Raw genomic sequence first — 23,669 nt, 5'->3', positions numbered from 1 at the left:
CTCCTTGGTGTTGCTTAGATATAACACATTCAGTTCCTAGTACACCTACAGTTTTTTTCTACTGATAATACCGTGGCGCCCCTACAACGACATAATTACGTAAGGAATATTGTTACATATGTTACAGGTTTCATATCAGCACCATTATTGCATACAGTTCCTCCCCTTGTGTACGCTACCTCTGTCGTCACATATTTTGACTTTGTAAGCAGAATTTTTCACACATATAAAAGAAAAAGGAATGCAACTTTGTTTGCATTTTAGATAATTGGTTTTCTAATGTGTTCATTTTACAACCTCTTCAGACGTAGCTGTCAAACGGAAGATATTCAATATTGAAGGTAAATATACTTTTCAATTGACATTTGTAGATCTGAACATAAGATGTGTATTCACAAAATCTGTTTCAGTATGGTGCAAGCCGTAATCGGACTTTGCAGAACAATTATTTTTAGCTATTTGTTTTTATCGTTATTAAAATTATTATTTGATCTAAGTATATCTAAGCAATGGGATTCTTTGTAACATTAACTTGAAAGGCATAGTGGGCCAAGCGCCATTTATTAAAAATGGAGAAAGCAAGGGTTCAAGTTAAGTGAATACCATAGTTTAATGAAGATTGACATATCATTTACTTTGATGTGTATACTTAATATGTTTCCACGTTTATATGTTTCCATTGAATTGTGGTAATAACTTCATCTTAACCCTTATTTTCTACGGTTTTAGTAAATTGTGCTTGGTCCACTATGGTTCTGAACCCTTCAATTATGCTCACCTGCCACCGTCAGAATAATTTTTTATATTAATATTCAGAATTGCGTTCGACACATACGTCCCCAAATCACCAACCTCTGTAACTGTAAGCCATGGTCCCAACAGCACACATGAAGAAAGTAGGCCTAAATGGTGTTATGTCTGGGAAATGAGACCAAGAATATTGAATCTGACAATCCACATTCCAAGACGCAGTAATCAATATGACTGCTTAAATAGTAAAGCAGAATTAACTCAGGTTGAGCATCATGGATTCACTTGGCTTTTCGAAGGCCGAACCCGGTTACGGATCATTACATTTATAATAGTTCACATACCCTAAAGGTACTCTTCCAAGCAGCAAGTTTTCTGTCCGCTGCAATGAATTTCCAGCGCAAGGTCGCTATTGCTCCGTCTAAACTACACAGAGAGCTGCTAGGTTGCAGAGGCTATGAGGAAAAAGAGCACTTGACTTCTGGTTTGCAATACCATCCTTGCGCCGTGTACACAGCGATAAGGAAAGTCTGGCGCTACCTCGTTCTGGCATGGTCATGTTAGATATTATAGCAGCTCGCGCAGCAAGTCTTCTATACGGTGCTAAATTTTCCATTGTCTTTATTGAAGAAAAACTGTAGAAGAAATAGAAAATACCGTAAGTATTGACATAAATGATAACATATTTTATTATTTATATAACGCAGGACGTAAATCTTAATTTATTATAGTATATACATATATATATATATATATATATATATATATATATACAGGATGTTTCCGAGGTGGTGTTACAAACTCTCAGGGATGCTGGCGAAGGGCACATGTATCAATTTGAGATAAGGAACCCTGGTCCGGAAATGACCGAGCCGAAAGTTACAAGCAAAAATAGTTGTGTGGAAATGAAATAATTTTATTTCTCTGTACACATTATTTATGTGTATTTATCTGTACATCTAACACATACTGTATTCATCTGACGTTGTACACGTTGTCTACTTACAATATTCCATTTAGTGCGCTGTCTGAGGGGTGGGGACAGGAAACTGCACTAAAGCAATGCAGATAGCGTAATGTGTAACGGATATGGTCGGTCCTGATATGCACGTCTGTAGACAGCAGTGTATGTGTACAAGTTACAGTGTCCAGTCGATCATTCCTAGTGAAATGGAGGAGTACACGAGAGCGGAATAAGCAGACCTGATTTTCGAATACGGATGAGCCAATGGGAACACTAGACAAGCTCACAGATTGTATCGGGCCAAGTACTCACGTAGGAGAAATTCGGCCCATACCATCTTTCCACGATTGTTCCAAAAGTTAAATGAAGGAGGGCACGTGATGCCAAATTACAATTCCATTTCCACACAACTATTTTTGCTTATAACTTTCGACTCAGTCATTTCCGGACCATGGTTCCTTGTCTCAAATTGATACATGTGCCCTTCGCCATCATCCCTGAAAGTTTGTAACATCACCTCGGAAAACATTTTCTATTTTATATATATATATATATATATATATATATATATATATATATATATATATATATATATATATATATACAGAGTGCTTAAAAAGTGTCGCATATTTATATAGGAGGTAGTATAGGTCGAAACTAGAAACTAAAGTTCCTATAAACATGTGTCCGGAAACAAATACTCGTATGTTGAGACGTGGGCCATACTGTATATCATATTTATGATTTACATCAACACACTCCCAGGTCCGGGAGTTTAGCCTCTCTCTGAGCGATACTACGCGTTTAACCCTCAATGGAATGGACAATATTTTCTATAATGCACGCAAATACGGGAGTAGGAGGAGACAGGTACCTGTAGGTCACTCAAGCTAACACGAAGCGCCCAGCCCTACACTAACCAATTAATGTTAAATATTACAATAGGTGTGGATTGGAAAGCCAGGAAGATGTTCAGTAACCTTTATATTAAACGAGTCAAAGTCAGGATGAGAGAAGAAATGTCTGAAGGAAGTGAAATAGGGAGAGAAGTACGACAGGGATGTCCTTTATCATAACCCTATTCAACATCTACTTGGAGAATTTGGTGAAGAACCCTTTTCAAAACATGGGAAGGGTTAAATTAGGAGGAATAAGAATAAAGTGCAAAATATTTGCTCATGATATGTCGTTGTTAGCAGAAGAGGAGACGATACTAAGGGATATGCTACTGGAGCTAAATGACAGCTGTAATCAGTATGGGATGAAGATAAATGCAAACAAGACGAAGAGTATGGTTGTCGGAAGAAAAATAAAGAAGGTAAACTTGCAAATACTAAATGATGCAGTAGAGAAAGTGAACTTGGGGTTACTATAAGCAGTAACATGAGCTGCTGCCAGGAAGTCAAAAGGAGAATAGCAATGGCCAAGGAAGCTTTTAATAAAAAGAAAAGGAGCATCTTCTGCGGACTTCTGGAAAAGAACTAAGGAAGAGACTAGTGAAGTGTTTTGGGTTTTGTGTAACATTGTATGGGGCAGAAACATGGACATTACGACGAAGTGATGGGAAGCGACTAGAATCATTTGAAATCTGGATATGGAGAAGAATGGAGCGTGTGAAATGGACAGACAGAATAAGAAATGAAACTGTGTTGGAGAGAATGGATGCAGCTGATCAGGAAGAGGTAAAGGAATTTGTTGGGTCACTGACTGAGAAGAAACTGCCTACTGAAGGATGGACTGGAAGGAATTGTGAACGGGAAAAGAGTTCGGGGCAAAAGATATCAGATGATAGACGACATTAAGATATATGGATCATAATATGCGGAAGACAGAAAATATAATTCTGCCTTGGGCAGAACACTGTATGTATGTATGTATGTATGTATGTATGTATGTATGTATGTATGTATGTATGTATGTATGTATGTATGTATGTATGTATGTATGTATGTATGTATGTATGTATGTAGGTATGTGGTTGATATATAATGTGTAGGAATGGTTCTGATATTGTGAACTGACATAGACCTACAGTATAATCAAGAATATTTCTTATTTTATTGAACATTTTGTCTTACATTTTCACTTTATTTAAGGTCAAAATGGAAAAATAATTACAGTGGACAATAGAACTACACTGTTACTGTCAGAGAAACAAGGTCAAGTAGAACGCTCTTGCGCAAGAGAATCCAGCGCGAATTTCATAGCGATATGTAAACATGTGCTGCAAAATCTTCCTGACAGCTTCTAGCGCTATGCAAAAAATTGCAAATAGCGTGTTATTCTGGCCATTTGTGTAAACGTGATACGATATTTCTGTTGCGCTATTAAGACTAGCGCGCTATGAAACTAGCATCGTGGACGAGTACCTTTAAGGTGAAACCTAACCAATTCCCCCTCCCCATTACTACATATGCTAATAGGCTATGGTTATTTTCTAGTCTGAGGTTGAATTTTCTTTTGCCAACTTAGTTTCGAATTTCGGTATTGAGAAATACTAGGCCTACAACTGGCAGTGATTTTCTAACTGTTATGTTGGCAGCAGTAACAGCCGTTGACAGTAGTCAAATTCTATAAAATTCAAGTTGTTCTAGATTCCTGAGCCGATTACTCGAAGCTAGTGAAATTTGAACATACTAATAATTGAGGCGTTCAGAACTAAAGTGGATCAAGTCCATGAGACGTAGTTTTGAGGTAATAGGGCTAGAAGTTAACTTGCTCTAATGGATTATCTAATTTCGCTAGCAGTAATTTTATTGCTCCACTCTAAAATTATTGATTTATAAACTATAAACAATTATGATGTTAACTGATGCAACTCTTTGGTGACTTGATCCACTATGGCTCAGAACATCGTGAACAAATAATCTGACCCAAAAGTGACTGGTGTCACCTACCGGCGAATGCTTGGAATTAAGACTTGATCCATTACTGCTCGGAAAAGATCCAACTTCAGATAATTAGAAAATGAATTAAACTCAATTTATGAACATTTGTGACTTGATCCACTTTTAGCTCTGAACGCCTCAATTAATTAATATGAGTATTAATATTAATACATAACAGTTATTTTATGTGTTGCGTTACGTTGTGGTTACAATTCAAGATTATAGTTGGATAACTGTAAATAAATATAACAAACTGTGTGATACATGCACTTGGGTGATCGATAGAAATGCCATTTCATATTTTAATTAATTTCTTTCGTGTTTAGATTCTTACAATAATGCCAAGAGAGGAAATAGAGACTCCTCGAACAAAGAAAGCATATCCCATTCAGAGGTCCTCTCAGGAATCCATAGTTCGTATGTAGGCTATAACAAACTGAAGAAAGACGACAATGAAGAAGGAATTATACGCACAGAGACAGCAATTATAGCTTGAATATCAAAATTATTAGGAGTAAGTATTCTTAAACATACATTTCAAACTGGCATTCGGTTTTCGGAGTTTGTACTAATCATTTCACGTCATCAAAGAAAATACATTTTTAGGTTAGGTCTCGTGAATCGTAAACTATTTAGTCAAAGCAATGAATTCCATGTTGTCAGACAAAATATATTTTAATATTAGATCATATTAATCTACTAATTACCAACATAATATACTAGAGGTTCAGGAGGAAAATATGGGCCTACTCTTTCACAAATTATCGAACCATTTAGAAAACACCTCCCAACATAAAGGCGAGATGTAGTAAATAAGTAAATAAGCAAGGCATCGTTATTCTTGATACTAAAATATTATTATTATTATTATTATTATTATTATTATTATTATTATTATTATTATTATTATTATTATTATTGTACATTACATTGTCGTTTTATCTTCTTTGGTGGTATCTGATATTAGTTGGGAACACTGAAGAGTCGGCAAATTACCTTTTAGGAACTGCTCTTACGTGATCCTCACTATAGACTTGCCCATTGTGCGCCCAATCTATTTATAATTGTAACTAAATCACTAATGAAATACTCATCCCTTATTGAACGACTTCAATCGTGTGTAGTATAATAATAACAACCACAACTATTGTTAATTTATAAATGTTTCATCATGTTTATCTAATTTATATATTCTTTAATTCTGAACATGACTGTAATGTATATTGAGATATTTTATTAATGCCTCAAGATGCCAATTCATTGGCGAAAGCGTTTGCAACATAGCACAAATTATATTATGTAACATTAACAGATTTTATATAATGTAATTATTTGTTGTTTTAATATTGTTAAGTCATTTGACGGAAATACACTTATTAAATAATAAGATGCTGCACGTTACTGTTTGTGATGCAGTATAGGGAGAGTTAAAATAAAAGTTGTTGATATTTCTGTAGTTTCTTTTGCTTGCAGATGCTACAGTCATAACGAGTTTGCAGTATTTCAAGCAGTTTGATGTGAATCGTGAACTTGTGAACAACTGCAATTTTAAATGTAAGTTTTATCTTATGCTTAATTATTGTGTCTTATTTGTGGAATAGGGGACCATATTCGTTTCGAAAATAAATAGCTTACCGGTACATGCTGGGTTCACGAGTATTTTCAGAAAGAATATGACGGTGAGAGTTGCTGTAAATTTTTAGGCCTAATATCCGACAATAAGTGTACAAAAGAACTATTAAAGCGATTGGAATTAGTGAAAAGTAGAATTCTTAAAGAGAAAGAAACAGGCGAATTGAAATTTCCAACGAGAAAACGGTCGCAGACTGTTCTGAAAATAATATAACTAATTTCGACAGTGATGTATTGAGAAGGATAATATTAAGTTTATGTGGAGAAGGTTATATTCCAAAGCTTGAATGTAATTATGAAAAGTGCCAAAGAGAAGTTATGTTTCTTTGCGTCTTGATCATCTCTCTGGCAGATAATGAGGAACATTGGGTTCCGCTATAAGAAGAATAATATGGCGCGGAAATATCTGATCGAAAGTCAAGACAGTTGCGCTATGTAATCAGTTTCTTTGTGCAAACAAAGATATAAAGATCAACCTAACGTGCTATAATAATTCCCAATGAAACATGGATAAATAGAATAGAATGTTTTATTTTCGCTGGCAGAGTTAAGACCATAAGGCTTTCTCTTCCACTCAACCAGTCTTAATCAATACAATACATATTTAAATTACGAATATTTACACTATACTTAAAAGATTCTCCAGCAATATTCTTCAGTTAAGTTTTAACGATTAGTACGTGTTTATTTAAATTTAGAGAAACCTATAAGATAAATTAGTAACTTAATTTATGAGCTAATTTAATTAAATCAATTATAATTAATATATTATATTTCCGTGCAGAAATTCTGCGTCATCATATGATGAAGGTGAGTGGAACAGAGAAAAATTCTCTCCGGCTCCGAGATTTGAATCCGGGTTTTCAGCTCTACGTGCTGACGCTCTATCCACTAAGCCACACCGGATTTCCATCCCGATGGAGGATTGTATCCTCTCAGTTTAAGTTCCACCTCTTGGGTTCCCTCTAGTGGTCTACCCTCATGCAGTGCGTCATAGATGTATGACAGTGGCACAATGTCCACACATGTGCAGAGGTGCACTCGTTATGAGTGACTAAGTGGCCGGGATCCGACGGAGTAAGCGCCGTCTTAAATCTAAAATATATTTATATAATGAAAATATTAACGTAATAAATGTGAACATGAGAAAATATAAATTATGGGCAATTAGTGATAACGACCCAGTTTCGCTTGCGCCGATTGGTAAAGGTTCCAAGATTATGGTACTCCATACCGGTAGTGGACAGGGTTTTGTATAAAAAAATGGGTTACTGGTGTTCAAATAGGGCTCAACTAAGGATTATTACGAAGTAATGGAGAACGACCGTTTAAAAAAATGGTTTCAGGACCAGCTTTTACCTAATATTCCACGTAATTGTGTGATTGTTATGGATAACGCAATACGTGGTACATACTTGAGTGTTCTACCAGGATTGTGAAGTTTATTTTGAAACGTTTGGTAGATCTTTATCGCCCTCCTGCAAGACTGACCTGATTCTGGTTTAAAAACCCGGCGAGGCAACCCTTTCTATTTGTGAAACGCACTACAACCACAATACTTCACCCCAACCAATTTTTAATTATTCCAGACGACAGATGAAATGAGGTGAAAATAAATAAATTAATTAATTAACTCTGGCAATATCATCATGAACCGATTTTTTATTCATATAACATTCATTGTTAATCCTGAAGAACAAAATTTATTAACTATAATATCAAAAGGGCTCCATTCCTTGGCCTCTTTGTCCGGGTATAACACGTTAGACTTCATGCGGGTTCATACCATCAACGTTGTTTACCAATTGTACATGGGGTATTTTTTTAGCTTGACCTATTTCAACAAGTTGCGCAGTGGTTCATCAAAAGAATTCATTTTACATTGATAAGAAAAATAGGGGTTTGTGCGTTAATTTTACTGCAACGCTCGACGAGTGTAATATAGTTTTCTTGTGCAAGTGTCTCAAGTACAACCGAACTAAAGAATATAGTCGTACTTTGTACTCAGAATGGCGCCTACACTAGTAAACTTAAAGGGAATGTACTCCATAGATAAACACTGAAGGGGATACCCAATGTGCATAGTTTTATGAAGGAATCTAAATTGAGAACTTCAGTGAATCTCAAAGTGAAGAGGGTAGCCAAACGTTTGTCGTTTCTCAAAGGAACAGTGCGACGAATTAATAATGAATTTAAAATCTTCGAAACTGGTGTACCATCTTTTTAAAAAAACAAATAAATTTAGAATATACCAAATGTAATGTTGACACTTTTAATGAAGCAGTAAACTGACGCACAGTCAACGACTTCTACATTACGGATAAACAGTCTATAGATTACAATGTAAGCATAGCTACGTTGAAAAACATTTTACTAGCTTTAGGGTTTTTGTGGAAGAAACGCAAAAGGAAAAAAAAAAAAAAAAAGCTTTAAAGGAAGAACGTAAAATAAGACTACAAAGAAATAAAGAGTCTTTAAATGTTTAATATGACAAAAGAGAAAATTGCCCATATTTAAAAAAATAGTCCGTAATAGTAGCAGAGACCTAAAAGTATTCATTGAAAGGTTACTACTTACTTACAAATGGCTTTTAGACAACCCGGAGCTTCACTGCCACCCTCATATAAGCCCGCCATCAGTCCCTATCCTGAGCAACATTAATCAAGTTCCTATCATCATATCCCAGCTCTCTCATATTTCCTTCCATCTACGTCTCGACTCCCCAATGGTCTTTTTCCCCTCAGGTCTCCCAAATAACACTCTATACGCATTTCCCGTAAGTGCTACATGCCCTGTCCATGTGAAACATCTGGATTTAATGTTCCTATTTACGTTAGCTCTGGGTGAAGAATACAATGGGTGTAGTTCTGCGTTTATTTATTTAAATCTATTTATTTAATTATTTACTTCTTTAATTACTCATTTACTTATTTATTTATTAACTTATTTATTTATTAACTTATTTATTTATTTATTTGTGTATTTATTTATTTATGTATTTATTTATTTATTTATTTATTTATTTATTTATTTATTTATTTATTTATTTATTTATTTATTTATTTATTTATCCATTCATTCATTTACTTGGCTGCAGTGCGTTGCAATGTTGAATGGCAGCATTGACCTCCGGACATATAGCCATCACTCGCTTATCAACATACACTTTATATATATATATATATATATATATATATATACACACATACATTTTGAAATATATTTTACATATCTTTTAACTTATTTATTTCACTCATTCATTTTTCCCTTACTTCTCAAAGGTATTTTCCTAAGGATTTTATTATCTGTTCATTTGTAATTCTTGACATTTTGGCTAAAACAATTTCATTACTCAAATTTAACAATATCTTTTCATAAAACTGGGTTCACTCCAATCTGTCTCGACACATGTTAACATTATATGCTTTATAGCTTCTATTGCGCCGCGTAATATGCATCTGTCATTTTCTATATTACCTCTAAAATCTCTCAATTTCCACACTCCCAGCGGATTCTACTCTCTCCCATGGAGAGCCATACGACTTCTCTTCAACCCCTTTCTTCCCCGCCGAACAGCGCGCAGCGTTGATGTCGTCACTGATGAATATTAAGCGTCCGCGTCCCCGTTTAGAGTCTGAATTCGCTCCCGATGCCCAGCACTGTTATATATGGTTCTTGACTTCATATAATTTTAACTCTCCTTTAAATCTGTAGTGAAGTTTTGTTATTCATGCAACTAAATATTTGTTGGTTTTCTATATTGTTACACTTTTACCTTATAATATTCAAAATATTACTTTAATTTTCATTACTTTCTTTCCATAGTTGTCCCAGTCCAATTTTGTGAAGTTCATTTTTTAAAGTGCTAGCCCAATTTATTTCATTGTCTTTTACTACCAGATATTTCTAACAAATCTTAACAATCTCGTTTTCTTAAATTTCTTTTATTCTAAACCAAAATTTTGTTATCCTTACCATAATTATTCCCCTACTGCTACATCTACCACATTCCAACATTGTTGTTTTCCTGGGCGCCGAATTGAAAAGTTGTAAAACTCGTTTACAATATTTGTCTTGTATTTTATCTATTTTCTCCCACCTATTATTACAGTGCTACCATATTTCAATGCCACAGAATGTTCTGGATGCTATCAGTGACCTGTATACGTTATTGAGAGTTTTATGTCAATTTTATCTAGGCACATATTTATTGCTACCAATGCATGCCCACCGTTCAAAGTTTCCTTATGGAGTTATTTATGCCATTTTCCCTGTGAATCAAGTATTACACCCAGATAATTGATTTCACTTACACATTCCAAAGCTGTACTACCTAAGAAACATTTTGCTTCTTTCTTTAGTTTTACACATTTTTCAAACACAACGACCTTTGTTTTCTTTACAATTACTCTTAACTTCCATTCATTACAATATTTTTGTATAGCATTTAGTGATTTCTGTAATCCCATTATATTTATCGCACTACATATCAAATCATAAGCAGAGAATAATCCTGGTATATTTAGTAGTAGTAGTAGTAGTAGTAGTAGTAGTAGTAGTAGTAGTAGTAGTAGTAGTAGTAGTAGTAGTAGTAGTAGTAGTAGTAGTAGTAGTAGTAGTAGTAGTAGTATTTATTTATTTAACCTGGTAGAGATAAGGCCGTCAGGCCTTCTCTGCCCCTCTACCAGGGGATTACAACTATAACATGAACAATAAGATTACAATTAATATTAAATTTACAATTACAATTACAATAAAAATTAAAGTACGACAAGAATACCTGATTAATGAAAGCTAGACATTTTATCATAGAAATTAAGAACAAAGAATATTTTTGAATTTACTAAATTACAAATTAAACCTACAATAACAAAATTCTATAGTGATGAAATTACCGGATATTGAAATATTTTGTGATAGATTAAGAGAACTATTTACAAGAAACCATGTCTGAACGAGTCTCAATTACTGACCAAGTGCCTAGTAAGTTTGCATTTGAATTCAATTTTATTTTGACAGTCCCTGATGCCAGCAGGTAACGAATTCCAGAGTCTTGGCAGGGCTATTGTGAAAGAGGATGAGTATGAGGAGGTTCGATGGGATGGTATTGTTAGTATTGTTTCATGGCGAGAGCGTATGTTCAGATTGTGGTGGGAAGAAAGGTAAGTGAAGCGAGGACAGGTACGAAGGAATAGAAGAGTTCAAGATTTCGAAGAGAAGGAGAAGTGAATGTAAATTTCTTTTCTTATCTAGTTTAAGCCAACCTATTGCTTCCAGGGATGGGGTAATGTGATCATATTTACAAACATTGCTTACAAAACGTACACACAAATTATGAGCACGTTGAAGTTTCGTTTTGTTGTCGCTGGAAAGGTCAGTCAGTAAAATGTCAGCATAGTCAAAATAGGGAAATACAAGGGTCTGCACAAGGGACTTTTTTAAGCAATAGGGAAGATGAACATTTATCCTTTTTAGCACATGAATAATAGAATATACTTTTCTGCAGGTTTCTGTGATTTGCATGTCCCAGTTGAGATTATTATCCATGTGAATGCCAAGATTTTTTACTGAAGAACTGAAAGGGATATGTACTGTACTTACTTTAACGGGGGAAATGTCGAGGTGCTTTACAGCGTCGGTTTGCCGTTTGTGTCCTAATATGATTGCTTGTGTCTTTCCAGGATTGATATTAAGATGGAATTTCTTTGTCCATGTCACAATCGAATCAATGTCTTCGTTCAATTTATCTATAGCGTCATTTATTCGATCTAAGCGGGAAGAGATGTAGCATTGAAGGTCGTCAGCATACAAGTGATAGTTACAATGCCTTACATGAGATGTAATATCATTGACATAAATTGTGAACAACAATGGTCCGAGTACCGAACCCTGTGGTATACCTGATGTTATGTTAAGCCAGGAAGAGCTTCGATTCCCGGATACAACACATTGTTGTCTTTCCCGTAAGTAGGATTCGAACCAACTCACAGCAGTCTCTGACAAATGCAGATTTCTCAATTTATGGGTGAGCATGTCAAAATTTACAGAGTTGAAAGCTTTGCTAAGGTCAAGAAGTGTTAGTATTGTTACTTTATTAGAGTCGATTGCTTTACGAATGTCTTCTGTCACTTTAAGTAGAGCAGTGCCTGTGTTGTGTCCAGCTCTGAAACCTGACTGATACTTGTCGAATAGTTTGTGTTCGTTCATGTAGTTAGTAATTTGTCTGTGTACGATTCTTTCCAGTGCTTTTGATATGGCTGCCAGGATACTGATTGGTCTATAGTCGTTCGGGTCGGTGGGAACTTTGACTTTTGGAAGAGGAAGAACGAAAGCTTGCGTTATTAATTACCGGTACATGCGCGTTACGTTTCTTAATGTGTTCTAATATATCGTCTATAAATAAATTGAATAGATGCGTACTAATTGGACAATCTTGTCTGACTCCAACATATTGGCTAAATGTTTCAGTCACTCTGTCAGTATAACTCTTATATAAGACGTTGTGTTGTCATATATTGCTTGCAAATTCTTAATCATATTAATACTGAGTCCCTTTTTTGCCAGCTTATACCACATTTTCCCCTCTATTTTCTCTATCAAAGGCTTTTTCAAAATCTATAAAAGCACTATAAATTCTACCTCGTTTAAAGTTTAAATATTTACCAACTATTGCTTATAATACGAAAGTATTGTCTGTTGTTCCACAACTTTTTCTGAAACCTTTCTGAAAATGTGGTAATACTCCTATCTTTCTATCCTTACACTTAATGTTCAGCCAAAATTTCAGAATAGATTCCCCCCAATACAGAGAGTAGTGAAATTCTTCGGTAGTTATTCACATCATCAATGCTTCCTTTCTATTTGCAAATTGAATGTACAATAGTTGTCTTCCATGCTTTTGGAACTAATCCTGCATTGAATGGGGACAACAGAAGAACTCTAATTTGTGTTTAATCATTCCTATTTAGTGTCTCTGATACTGATGCAATATGTTCCACATATTAAGGATAGTATTTCTCCTTCTTGTTCTATACATCGCCGTTCTACGTAACGTATGCATGGACAATCTTTGCACTGCTACCCTCTTTTGTAGCGTTCGAGAAAGGGAAGAAAGTTGATCCACTACGCAGTGCAATTTTCCTGCCGCACGCTTCAACTCGTCCGGGCTTGAATATGCATCGCTCTCCTAGAGCCTCTTTTCCGTAAATATATTATATATATATATATATATATATATATATATGATAACAAAAGGGAAAATAGAACAATATTTTGAGTACTATCGAGACATCATACGTTTCGGACCTATAAATCGTCTCCACCATCAGGGAAGACAGGAATAGTGAGAAAACTATTTGCTTCTTCGGAAAAATGCAATATTGGTGGGTATATATAGGCTACATGCAAGGGATTTGTGCGAATTTCTGAATATTAAAGATGGATAGAGCCGTAGTGTATGGTTAATAGACGAATTTATTTATTTATTTATTTATTTATTTATTTATTTATTTATTGTTTTATTTATTTATTTACTTATTTATTTATTTACTTATTTATTTATTTTGCTAATAATTGTAACATAAAATATAATATATACAGAAAAACATTAGCTCGCCCCTGAAAGAGTAGAACTCGTGCTCAGAGGCGGATTCCTGAATTGAAATTAATAAGTATATAATACAATTCGTCTTATGTCTACGACTCGTCACAGGGAAGTGTGAGAAAAAAAGAGGCATTCCTGCTTAAGGGCCTCACATCTACCTTCGAAACACTGAATATCTCTATAAATAAGACATGATACTCGTAACAAATACACCAGCTTGGAAGTCTTTATCATATTTTATTGAAATGTTTCATGCACTTGCTTCGAAATGAAGGGTTCAGAACCATAGTGGGCCAAGCGCCATTTACTAAAACCGTAGAAAACAAAGGTTAAAATTAAGTTATCACCATAATTCAATGGAAACATATAGAATGTAATATAAAGTACACACATTCAGACTAAATGATACGTCAATATTCATTAAAATGTGGTATTCATTTAAATTTAACCCTTGCTTTCTCCGTTTTTAATAAATGGCGCTTGGCCCACTATGGTTGTGAGCCCTTCAAATATAGGTGCAATTTCAGGTAAAATATCTAGTGATGAGCTTACGTTCAATATAATATATTGAGGAAAGTTCAGAGCCAATCAATCTCAAATTGCTTTCCATTTCTTCCCATACACAGAAAACTATGGAGGAACTGTGTTACCTCAACTCGTCTGCAACTCCCGGAGGAAGCAGTGTCAGCGGTCTTCTGTTTGTCGGTCTCATCTCAACACTTATCAGCACTCAGAACCAACTGGGAAACCCTGAAGACTACCCAAAAGACGCCACAAGCCAACTGCTACCTGAATACGACTTCGTTGTCGTAGGAGGAGGTTCAGCCGGCTCCGTGGTGGCCAGTCGACTCAGCGAGGAGAACAAATGGAACATCCTGCTTTTAGAGGCTGGAGGGGACCCTACTGCCATTTCAGACATTCCAGCTCTTGCCATTAATTTACACAACACGGAAATCGACTGGAAGTAACGTATTGAACCTCAACAAGGCATGTGTCAGGGATTACGAGATAGGCGTTGTAATTGGCCAAGAGGCAAAGTTTTGGGAGGAAGTAGTGTTATCAACTACATGTTGTATGTTAGGGGAATGAAGGGTGATTATGATAAGTGGGCACAAGATGGGAATTATGGTTGGAGCTTCGACGAAATTTTACCTTTCTTTAAGAAATCTGAAGACATGACTTATAAACCATTGCTTCAAAGTCGTGGCAACATTTCTTATCACGCGAAAGGAGGACCTTTAACAGTAGAGAGAGCACATTTCAGCCATTATAAAGAATCGTTTCAAAGGGCAGTTATAGAAATGGGATACGAATGGTTGGAAGACATCAATGGGGAGCTTCAGTTAGGTTTTGGAGAAGTATTCGGCACTCTGAGGGATGGGACAAGATGCAACGCAGCCAAGGCCTTTCTCAGCCCTGTGAAAGATAATAAAAATCTTCATGTTCTTAAACATAGCCATGTTACTAAGTTACTAATTAATGAAACAACAAAAATCGCTTACGGAATCGAATTTCAAGACAAAAATGGCCATATACGAACTGTTAGAGCTAAGAGAGGAATAATTTTATCCGCTGGAGCAATAAATTCCCCTCAGATATTAATGTTATCAGGAATAGGACCGATAAATCACTTACAAGGAATAGGGGTGATTCCTATTATTCAAAACTTGAGTGTTGGAGAAAATTTACAAGATCATTTTTTATTTTTCGGATCTGTTTTTAATATTAAAGATTCCCAATCGAGTCAACTACTAACATCAAATAAACAGAATTTGTATTATAACTTTTTATCAGAAAGATCCGGTCTCATGACGCACATATTGGTGACAACTATAATTGGATGGACAAAATCCAACATTTCCATCTCTGATGACAGAGCGGACTTACAATTTTTCTTCTTTACACTACCTGCTAATGATACACAATCCGCAAATTTGGTGTCACATATTCTCGGATATGACGATGGAACAAATTCTTCTCTACACACTTTGAGTCAACACGCTGATCTTCTTCATGTAATTCCTGTAATTATGCGACCGGAGAGCAGAGGTAGAATTCTTCTCAATTCAACAGATCCTTTTGAACACCCCAGAATATTTCCGGAATATTTATCGGATCCTGACAACAAAGATATCGATACTCTTATACAAGGTATAGAATTTTCCTTGAAATTAATTGAGACTAAAGAGATGAAGTCGATACACGGAACTCAAAGAAAATTATATATAAAAAAACTGTGATTACCTAAAGATAAATACAAAAGAGTATTGGGAGTGTGCATTAAGGGAAATAGGAAGTACCCTTTATCACCCTCCAGGAACATGTAAAATGGATCCAAAAACGGATCCCACAGCTGTTGTAAGTCCAGAACTGAAAGTGTATGGCGTGAAAGGACTTAGGGTTGCTGATGCTTCTATAATGCCAACTATAGTTAGCGGTAATCTTAATGCTCCAACCATAATGATAGGCGAAAAGGCTGCCGATATGATACGAAAAGAGTGGGAATCGAAAAAAGATAACTTTTACTGAAGCTTAGGATACTAAATGTTTTATTGTTACAAAGAAATAGACCTGAAAATGAGACAATTTTTGTAGGTGAAGTGATTATTTTGGTTCTAATTAGAGCATGTAGGCCTATTTCTAAAACTTTGTATAGGATTACGCATTGGGAATAAATGTTTTCGCGAATTTTCATCGTTGGATTATTCAATTAAATAACGTCCGACACACACTATTCTCTTTCACTTTATTGTTTGCTCTCTCATTACCAGCATAATCATGTTTTTAATTTTACATCCTAACGGAAAAACGTAATAAATTATTACGTTGTTAAAAAACGATCTGTGATCTTTATGTTAAATTTTCGGATGATAAAACTAATGAAAGTCCACCGCTGTAGAGTAACAGTTAGTATTCCTGGCCGTAAACGAGTTGACCCGAGTTTAAATCCAGGTTGGGGGTTTTTCCTTGGTGTTCCCTCAATACATTAAGGGTTGATGTGTAACGTTGTAATTTTTGGTAAAAAAATTGACTTTTTGTTTTCATCTTTAACAAATTGTTTATACGAGCAACAATAACTCATAACTAGACCGCAGAACTTCATGCAATTGCATCTCTTTATTGATTTGGAATATTGAAAAAGTAATAGTGGATCTTTGTCAGTCCTGGTTTTTACGTTCGAATGAAACCAACTTTATTTTGCATACGTGCATATTTCAAGGGTTTTCCCTTTTAAATGCACATATATTTTTATTTTGCATTATTTAAATTCATATACGAGTATCAATATATTTCTTCATTTTTCCCCATTTATTATCTAATTTCAAAATTTCTCTCTGTTAAAGTAGGAAGAATTTTCAAGAAACACAAAAATTATGTCAGAAATTAAACCAATAATTTATTAAATACTATTCAGGACATGAAATTGCTGCGACAACAATGGAACTTCTTCCTACTGTATAAGTTAAGCTAGCTCTGGGTACGTAGGCCTACTGGCTGTGTACTAGGTTATGAAGTCCGGGCTGCGAGATGGCCAGTCGAGAGGAACTGGTAAGATGAGTGACCCATGGCCAATCCAGCGCTGTGGAAAACTGTGACAATGCGCTGTGGAGTTTATCAAAAGCATTGTTGCACAGGAATGGTAAGACACCATTGATGAATTGAATGACGCCTTGCGACGCGTTTTTCAACAGATTACACCACCAATGATAAGGTGAATGTCATACCGAACCTAGCGATGCATTAATTTTGTGTGAGGAGAATGATGAGGGACATACTGACCCTTTGGACACATAGGACAAACAGTTAGTGTAAAGTGGATAATGTCTGCATTATGACCGGAATTACATAAATAGTGTGTATATTTGAGGTATTATAGGGAGTAACGGGATTTTGTGTCCACTCTTTACAGTGTATGCAAATATTTCAAGATCATTGCCTTAATGTAAAGTAATTACATGATCTCCCTCCTAGTGCAGTTTATATGGTAAATCATTAAACATTACATTCACTTGAAGTGCAATTTACTATTCTTGCAATTTACTATTCTTCAGTACAAATAACATTCGTCCAACGCTCTACTTCCCTCTCGAAAGAAGTCATGATTTTTATTTTATTGCTATCGTCCTCGATCGAGTTTGAACCAGTAAAACACGGACCTGAAGATAAAATTGCAATCACTAATGATATGCAAATGCATATTTATATCAGAGCTGCACATCTCAATGTAACTTAGTAATTATGTGTTTCACAGCTTATCAAAATGATATAGAGTAAGTATGGTTGCTCGTACATATTTCAACATTGAGCATATTTCATACATATTTTAAATTATTTTTTTTTAGCGGAAACTGTTTCCTAGTTTTCTGCATAAATTTTGCACGAGAAAACGCATCGTCAACTAGATTGAAGACTGATGATCTGAAGAGGGTATGGAAATTAGCAAATTACTCAAAAAATGCGATAGTGTTGTGGACGTTAATTCTACCTTGTTAGAAGATCAATTAGTTTTATCCCCTCACTTCATGTGACGTAGAAAGAAATTTTTCTATGCACAAGCTTTATTTACGAACTAGAGAAAAAAGTTGAATCCTGAAAACATGGGAAAGAATGTGTCACAATTAATTTTCTTTCATACTATCGTATAAAACTTTGTGACAAAGTCTATCTTTATTTCTTTCTTCCTTTTTTTCTTCCATTCTCTTTCTTTCTTCTTTTCTTTTTCCTTTGTTTATTTCTTTTTTTCTTTGTTCATTTTTTATTTACTTATTTATATATTTACTTCCTTAATATTTACTTCTTTAATTTTTATTGCTTTATCGATTTATCTATTTATTTACTAATTATTTAAAATGGTAGAAATAAGCTCGTCAGGCTTTCTCTTCCCCTTTGCCAGGGGATTACGACTACAATATCAAGAATAAAATTAAAATTACAACTAATATTAAAGTTACGATAAAATCAAAATAGCCTACTAAAACATCACCTGATTAATAAAGACTGGACAATTTATTGTAGAATTTAAGAACAAAGAAAGTATTAGTCATAGTAGTATCAGTCTCGCTCGAGCAGCCGTACGAGTAAAGGCGGCTTCACAATTCCCCGGAAACGGCAAGTAGAAGGAGAACGGAAACGAGAAAAATGTCGCAATCATATTTTTTAATATATCGATACACAATTGTTTTCTAGAAACGGTAGGCCCTGCAACGAGAAACAAAACTTCACGAAGTTTTAACATTTCCTTTCCCGGGATTCTCTTGCGCATGTCAAATCAGTCACTTGTTCAATTTCGATTGTTGATTGTTCATCTTAATTATCATGGCAGCTATGATGTTTGAAGAATTTTTAATTGCTTATGTGCAAGAGAAAGAATTCTTGTATGATAAGAAAAATGTTCATTGCAAAAATGAAAGAATAAAAGAAAACGCTAGGTCATCAATCGGAGAGGTCCTGAATATTGATGTTAAGTTGGCAATATTTCAACATTTTTCTTCTGATTTTGTGAAACACAACATTTTTTCATTTATAATTTTATTTGTTGGTATTATTTATTATCCTTGTTCATATAATGAATTAATTAAATATCAATATATTTATATACATTAAAAAGATACATTAAGAAACTCTTATATACATAAAACAGAAATAAAAAATCAAGGAATTTACCCCCGTATGATCAAACGCTCGTGGTCGGGAATAAACTGCACTGTAGATAAGCAAAAAGAAGAAGACAAAGACAATGCATAGGCTATTAGCATATAATCTTATTACGAAATGCAGTGCAATGAACTTCTCAATTCCCTTTCTCATACGTATTAAATTTGTGTAAGGCACGTATTATAGTACCATGTATAACCACTGCCACCGGGTATATACCCATGTGAATACATACATACATACATACATACATACATACATACATACATACATACATACATACATACATACATACATACATACATACATACATACGAGTACATACATACATACATACATACATAGTAATAGGTCTATTTACCTTCTTTTAGTGCTCTCAGCGACTAAAAAATATAAAAAAAGTCCAAAATATGTAACTAAATCATCGTCCATCTCGAACAATTGAATAATGCAGATGCTTCGTATTTCCGTTCAGTTGTGAATATTAGTGTTCACGTTCTCGATTCTTGGATTCTAGAGTCTCTATGTTTATGTTTATGGTTTATATATTTTTAATGTTTTATAACTAATTTATAAAAATCTGTCTGATTTTCACCAAAATTGTGACTTCCATACCTACGATACTCGTAACAAAAATAGTTTAACTATTCCAGCACACCATCTTACAAACACTAGTAGGACCTATATGGTCTTTGGTATCAAAATCTACAATAGTATGCCTGATGACATCAAATATACAAAAAATTCTCTCAAATTTAGGAATTATATAAAAACGAAATTAATAAAATTGTGTCCCTACAATCTTGAGGATGCACGCATGGGCCCTCGAAATGAATAATGTTTTATTTTTTTATAATTATTTGATTTATTTAAAATTAAATTGTAATTGTATATATTTGACCATATCTATGCATATACCATGCCTTCGACAATGAAGTTCTATCCATCCATCCATCCATCCATCCATCCATCCATCCATCCATCCATCCATCCATCCATCCATCCATCCACCTACACTGTATCTATCCCCACACAGAAGGTGTTCTTGGACTTTTCAACGTTTCTCTTAAAAAATGTCATGCTCTTTTTCTGAGTAGTGGAAAAATAATTAAAAAACAACTGCTACGTTATTCTGCTGAGTGGTTTCAACACTGCAACGACGTGATAGATCTACAATCTCCACCAAATTTACGCAACATACCGTCAGTTTTGAAATATCTACGGGTATTTTTCCAAGAATGGTGCTATTTCATATCCTTAGCCGAACATGCGTTGGTTCCGCAATGTAACTCCAACTCTCAATTTTAAACATCTATGGTAAAACATAAGTGCTTCGCAACTTTCAGTAGAACTTCGTTCCTTCTGGTACTCTGTGGCTTATGACATTTTACAGACATAGGAGTTTATTTCGTATACATATATGTGGGCAAATTAATAACCTCGAACATCGTATTATCTTTTGTCCTAGTGTGCGTCTGATGACAGCACAGGAACTGAAATATCTTAATCGAATTAAATTTGTACCTCCTTCAGCGCAAATATTTCTTCGACCGGATCAACACCTCACGCCCGTGACACGATACAATGCATCTCTCTTGATTTTTGGATACACGGTACAATTTGTGATACAGCAAAAAGATCAACTGCATTAAGTTATGTAAAGTGAATTTCCTGAAAAGAACGAAATGAAAAAAGCAAAAGCACAAAGGTAAAGAAGTTGTATGGAGATTTTTTGACCTTTTTAATCTAAAGTGACTTCTTTCTTGTGGAATTTAATGTAATATTTTGTAGCCTGCAAAGTCTTTCAAGGAAGTTATACTAGAAGTCTGTTCCGTAAATCTATATTTTGTTTATAGTATCAGTATTTTACTTGTATAAATATATTATATTTATTATTATTTTTTTCTTGGGTTATTTTACGACGCTGTATCAACATCTAGGTTATTTAGCGTCTGAATGATATGAAGGTGATAATGCCGGTGAAATGAGTCCGGGATCCAGCACCGAAAGTTACCCAGCATTTGCTCGAATTTGGGTTGAGGGAAAACTCCGGAAAAAACCTCAACCAGGTAACTTGTCCCGACCGGGATTCGAACCCGGGCCACCTGGTTTCGCAGCCAGACGCGCTGACCGTTACTCCACAGGTGTGGACCTATTATTATTATTATTATTATTATTATTATTATTATTATTATTATTGCTATAATATTGATATTAATTTTGCTTTTAATTTATTTTTATACATAGAAAACTTCAAATTTTCAGCATGGATAAATATATAATAGGATGCAAAACTTACTGAGTTTCCCGCAACACATGCTAGAGGCGCTAATGTAGAAATTTATCTTGCTGCCATTTGTTGGGCGGTGGAGAACTTACTACACCTAGCAGCGCACCAAGTAGCGAAAAGAAGAACCAATTATTCCATGCATTTAGCAGCGCACCTAGTGACGAAAATGTTAAACTATGCTGAAAGTATTCCCTCCCTCCCTCCCACCGCCCCTAATCACCATTCTCACACTAACACAATTTAAAATAAAACAATTACATTTTTATTCCTCACAGCATCTTCCACTGAAAATTCTTACCGGATCCAACAGGAATATGAAAGAGACGATCTATTTTACACTCCCCAATTAAAATATAACCAAAGAGAGACAGAAAATAAAGCAAAAAGTTACATAATTGGGTTGTACTCTCTAGGTATTTAGTGTACAGCGCAATGGAAAAGTCTGCAAAAACTACTTACATAATTCAATTTATTATCTTACTATTACTTTACAATACATTCAGCAACACTATTTTTACAACGTCTATAAATATCACTGTTTAACATACACTGCTTATACACACACGTACGTAGTATCACTTTATGTCCACTTATTAGCAAGTTCTAGCTGCCATCTTGTCTTCTCGAGCAACGTCTCGAACGAACGAACGAACGAATGAATAAATGGAGAACTCTGAGTAATTTACCCAACACGTAGTTCTTATGTTCATCAGCTACGACGTCGGGCGCTGATCATGTTATTTGATCCTCCTACCGTCAGATGGTTCTGACCGCAGTTTAGCATCCTATTATATATTTATCCATGTTTTCAGTTTATATACATCACCTGTATATTGTACATGTTAGGTTATATGCTGTAATCAAATAAGAGCTGCAATAAAGAAATAAGTGCAAAAAAGTAGTTGTTCAGCGTCGTTGAATAACTAACTTAAAAAAGTGTTAGTTACTGAAGTACAAATTAAACGTAGAATAATTATCTAGGTACAAAATTATTTGATATTGAAGTATTTACAAAGAGAACGAAGAAGTACCGGCACTATATTTAAAGTGATTTGAAGGTTCCCAATCAGAGGAACGGTTTCCTTATCTTGAAACTGGCAAATGTGCCAAATGCTTAGTATTTGGACACTCTGTTGTAATTAAAAAAAATGTAACGTTGAGCCACATTACAACAGCAGGCATGCTCAAACATACAGGGACATCATTTTATTTTTACTGCAATTTTTATTGTACCTGAGTGTTTGAATGTACTTCACTCCCATCCCCTCTACTAGTAAACTTCCAACCGTTCTCCACACAGAACCAAGGCCACGTATGCGGTCATAGTAAGCAGTACTGAGTTAGTGAGTGTAGTACGTTGCAGAAATATATTCGTGTTTTGCAGTGACAGAAGAGCTTTCAATATTGAATCATATTTTCGCACAGATGCTTACGTCGCATCCCGTTTCCCCCACCCGCTTCTGCTCGCTTCTCTGTAAAGGCTAGTGGCTAGGCTCTCTTAGCTCTTTTCTGGAAACATTAATTTCTGTTAGGAATTGGACGTTTACGTAATATTATACAACTGTTTGAAATAACTGAAATAAAAGGGCCTCGTTAAGTAATTAACTGTCACGTGATTTCTCTTCTTTCTACGATCCTGCTACATAACCACTTGGACGGACAGTAGATAGCATGTCTGAGTAATTTTATCTTTTCATATCGGGCAGAAGTGAAGACTGTATTTACAGTACGTAAGGTACTCTTTTACAGAGTAGGTACAGAATTATTTCAACATGAGTTACTATTACGAAGGACGAAACTGGTAAGCCTATTTAGATTTAGGTACAAAAGTCTATAGTGCGATAATATGCAAAAAAGAACTGAAGCCTGTGTCGAAATGAACGCCAC

General features: G+C 34.9%; 1 protein-coding gene and 1 long non-coding RNA gene across 4 annotated transcripts in view; one reads left to right on the top strand and one right to left on the bottom strand.

Annotated features, from left to right (window-relative positions):
• LOC138697977 (tyramine receptor 1-like) overlaps positions 1-23,669 on the bottom strand; it is a 689,651-nt gene that overhangs the window by 417,548 nt on the left and 248,434 nt on the right. The window lies entirely within an intron of this gene.
• On the top strand, positions 1,312-23,054 carry LOC138697965 (uncharacterized). The gene is made up of 3 exons (XR_011331640.1): positions 1,312-1,408; positions 6,076-6,156; positions 14,464-23,054. It is a non-coding gene; the product is annotated as an uncharacterized lncRNA (long non-coding RNA).

This window comes from Periplaneta americana, chromosome 4, assembly GCF_040183065.1.
Source record: "Periplaneta americana isolate PAMFEO1 chromosome 4, P.americana_PAMFEO1_priV1, whole genome shotgun sequence".
NCBI lineage: Eukaryota > Metazoa > Arthropoda > Insecta > Blattodea > Blattidae > Periplaneta > Periplaneta americana.
The sequence above is the reverse complement of the archived record's forward strand: the minus strand, read 5'-3'. Positions and strand labels throughout refer to the sequence as shown.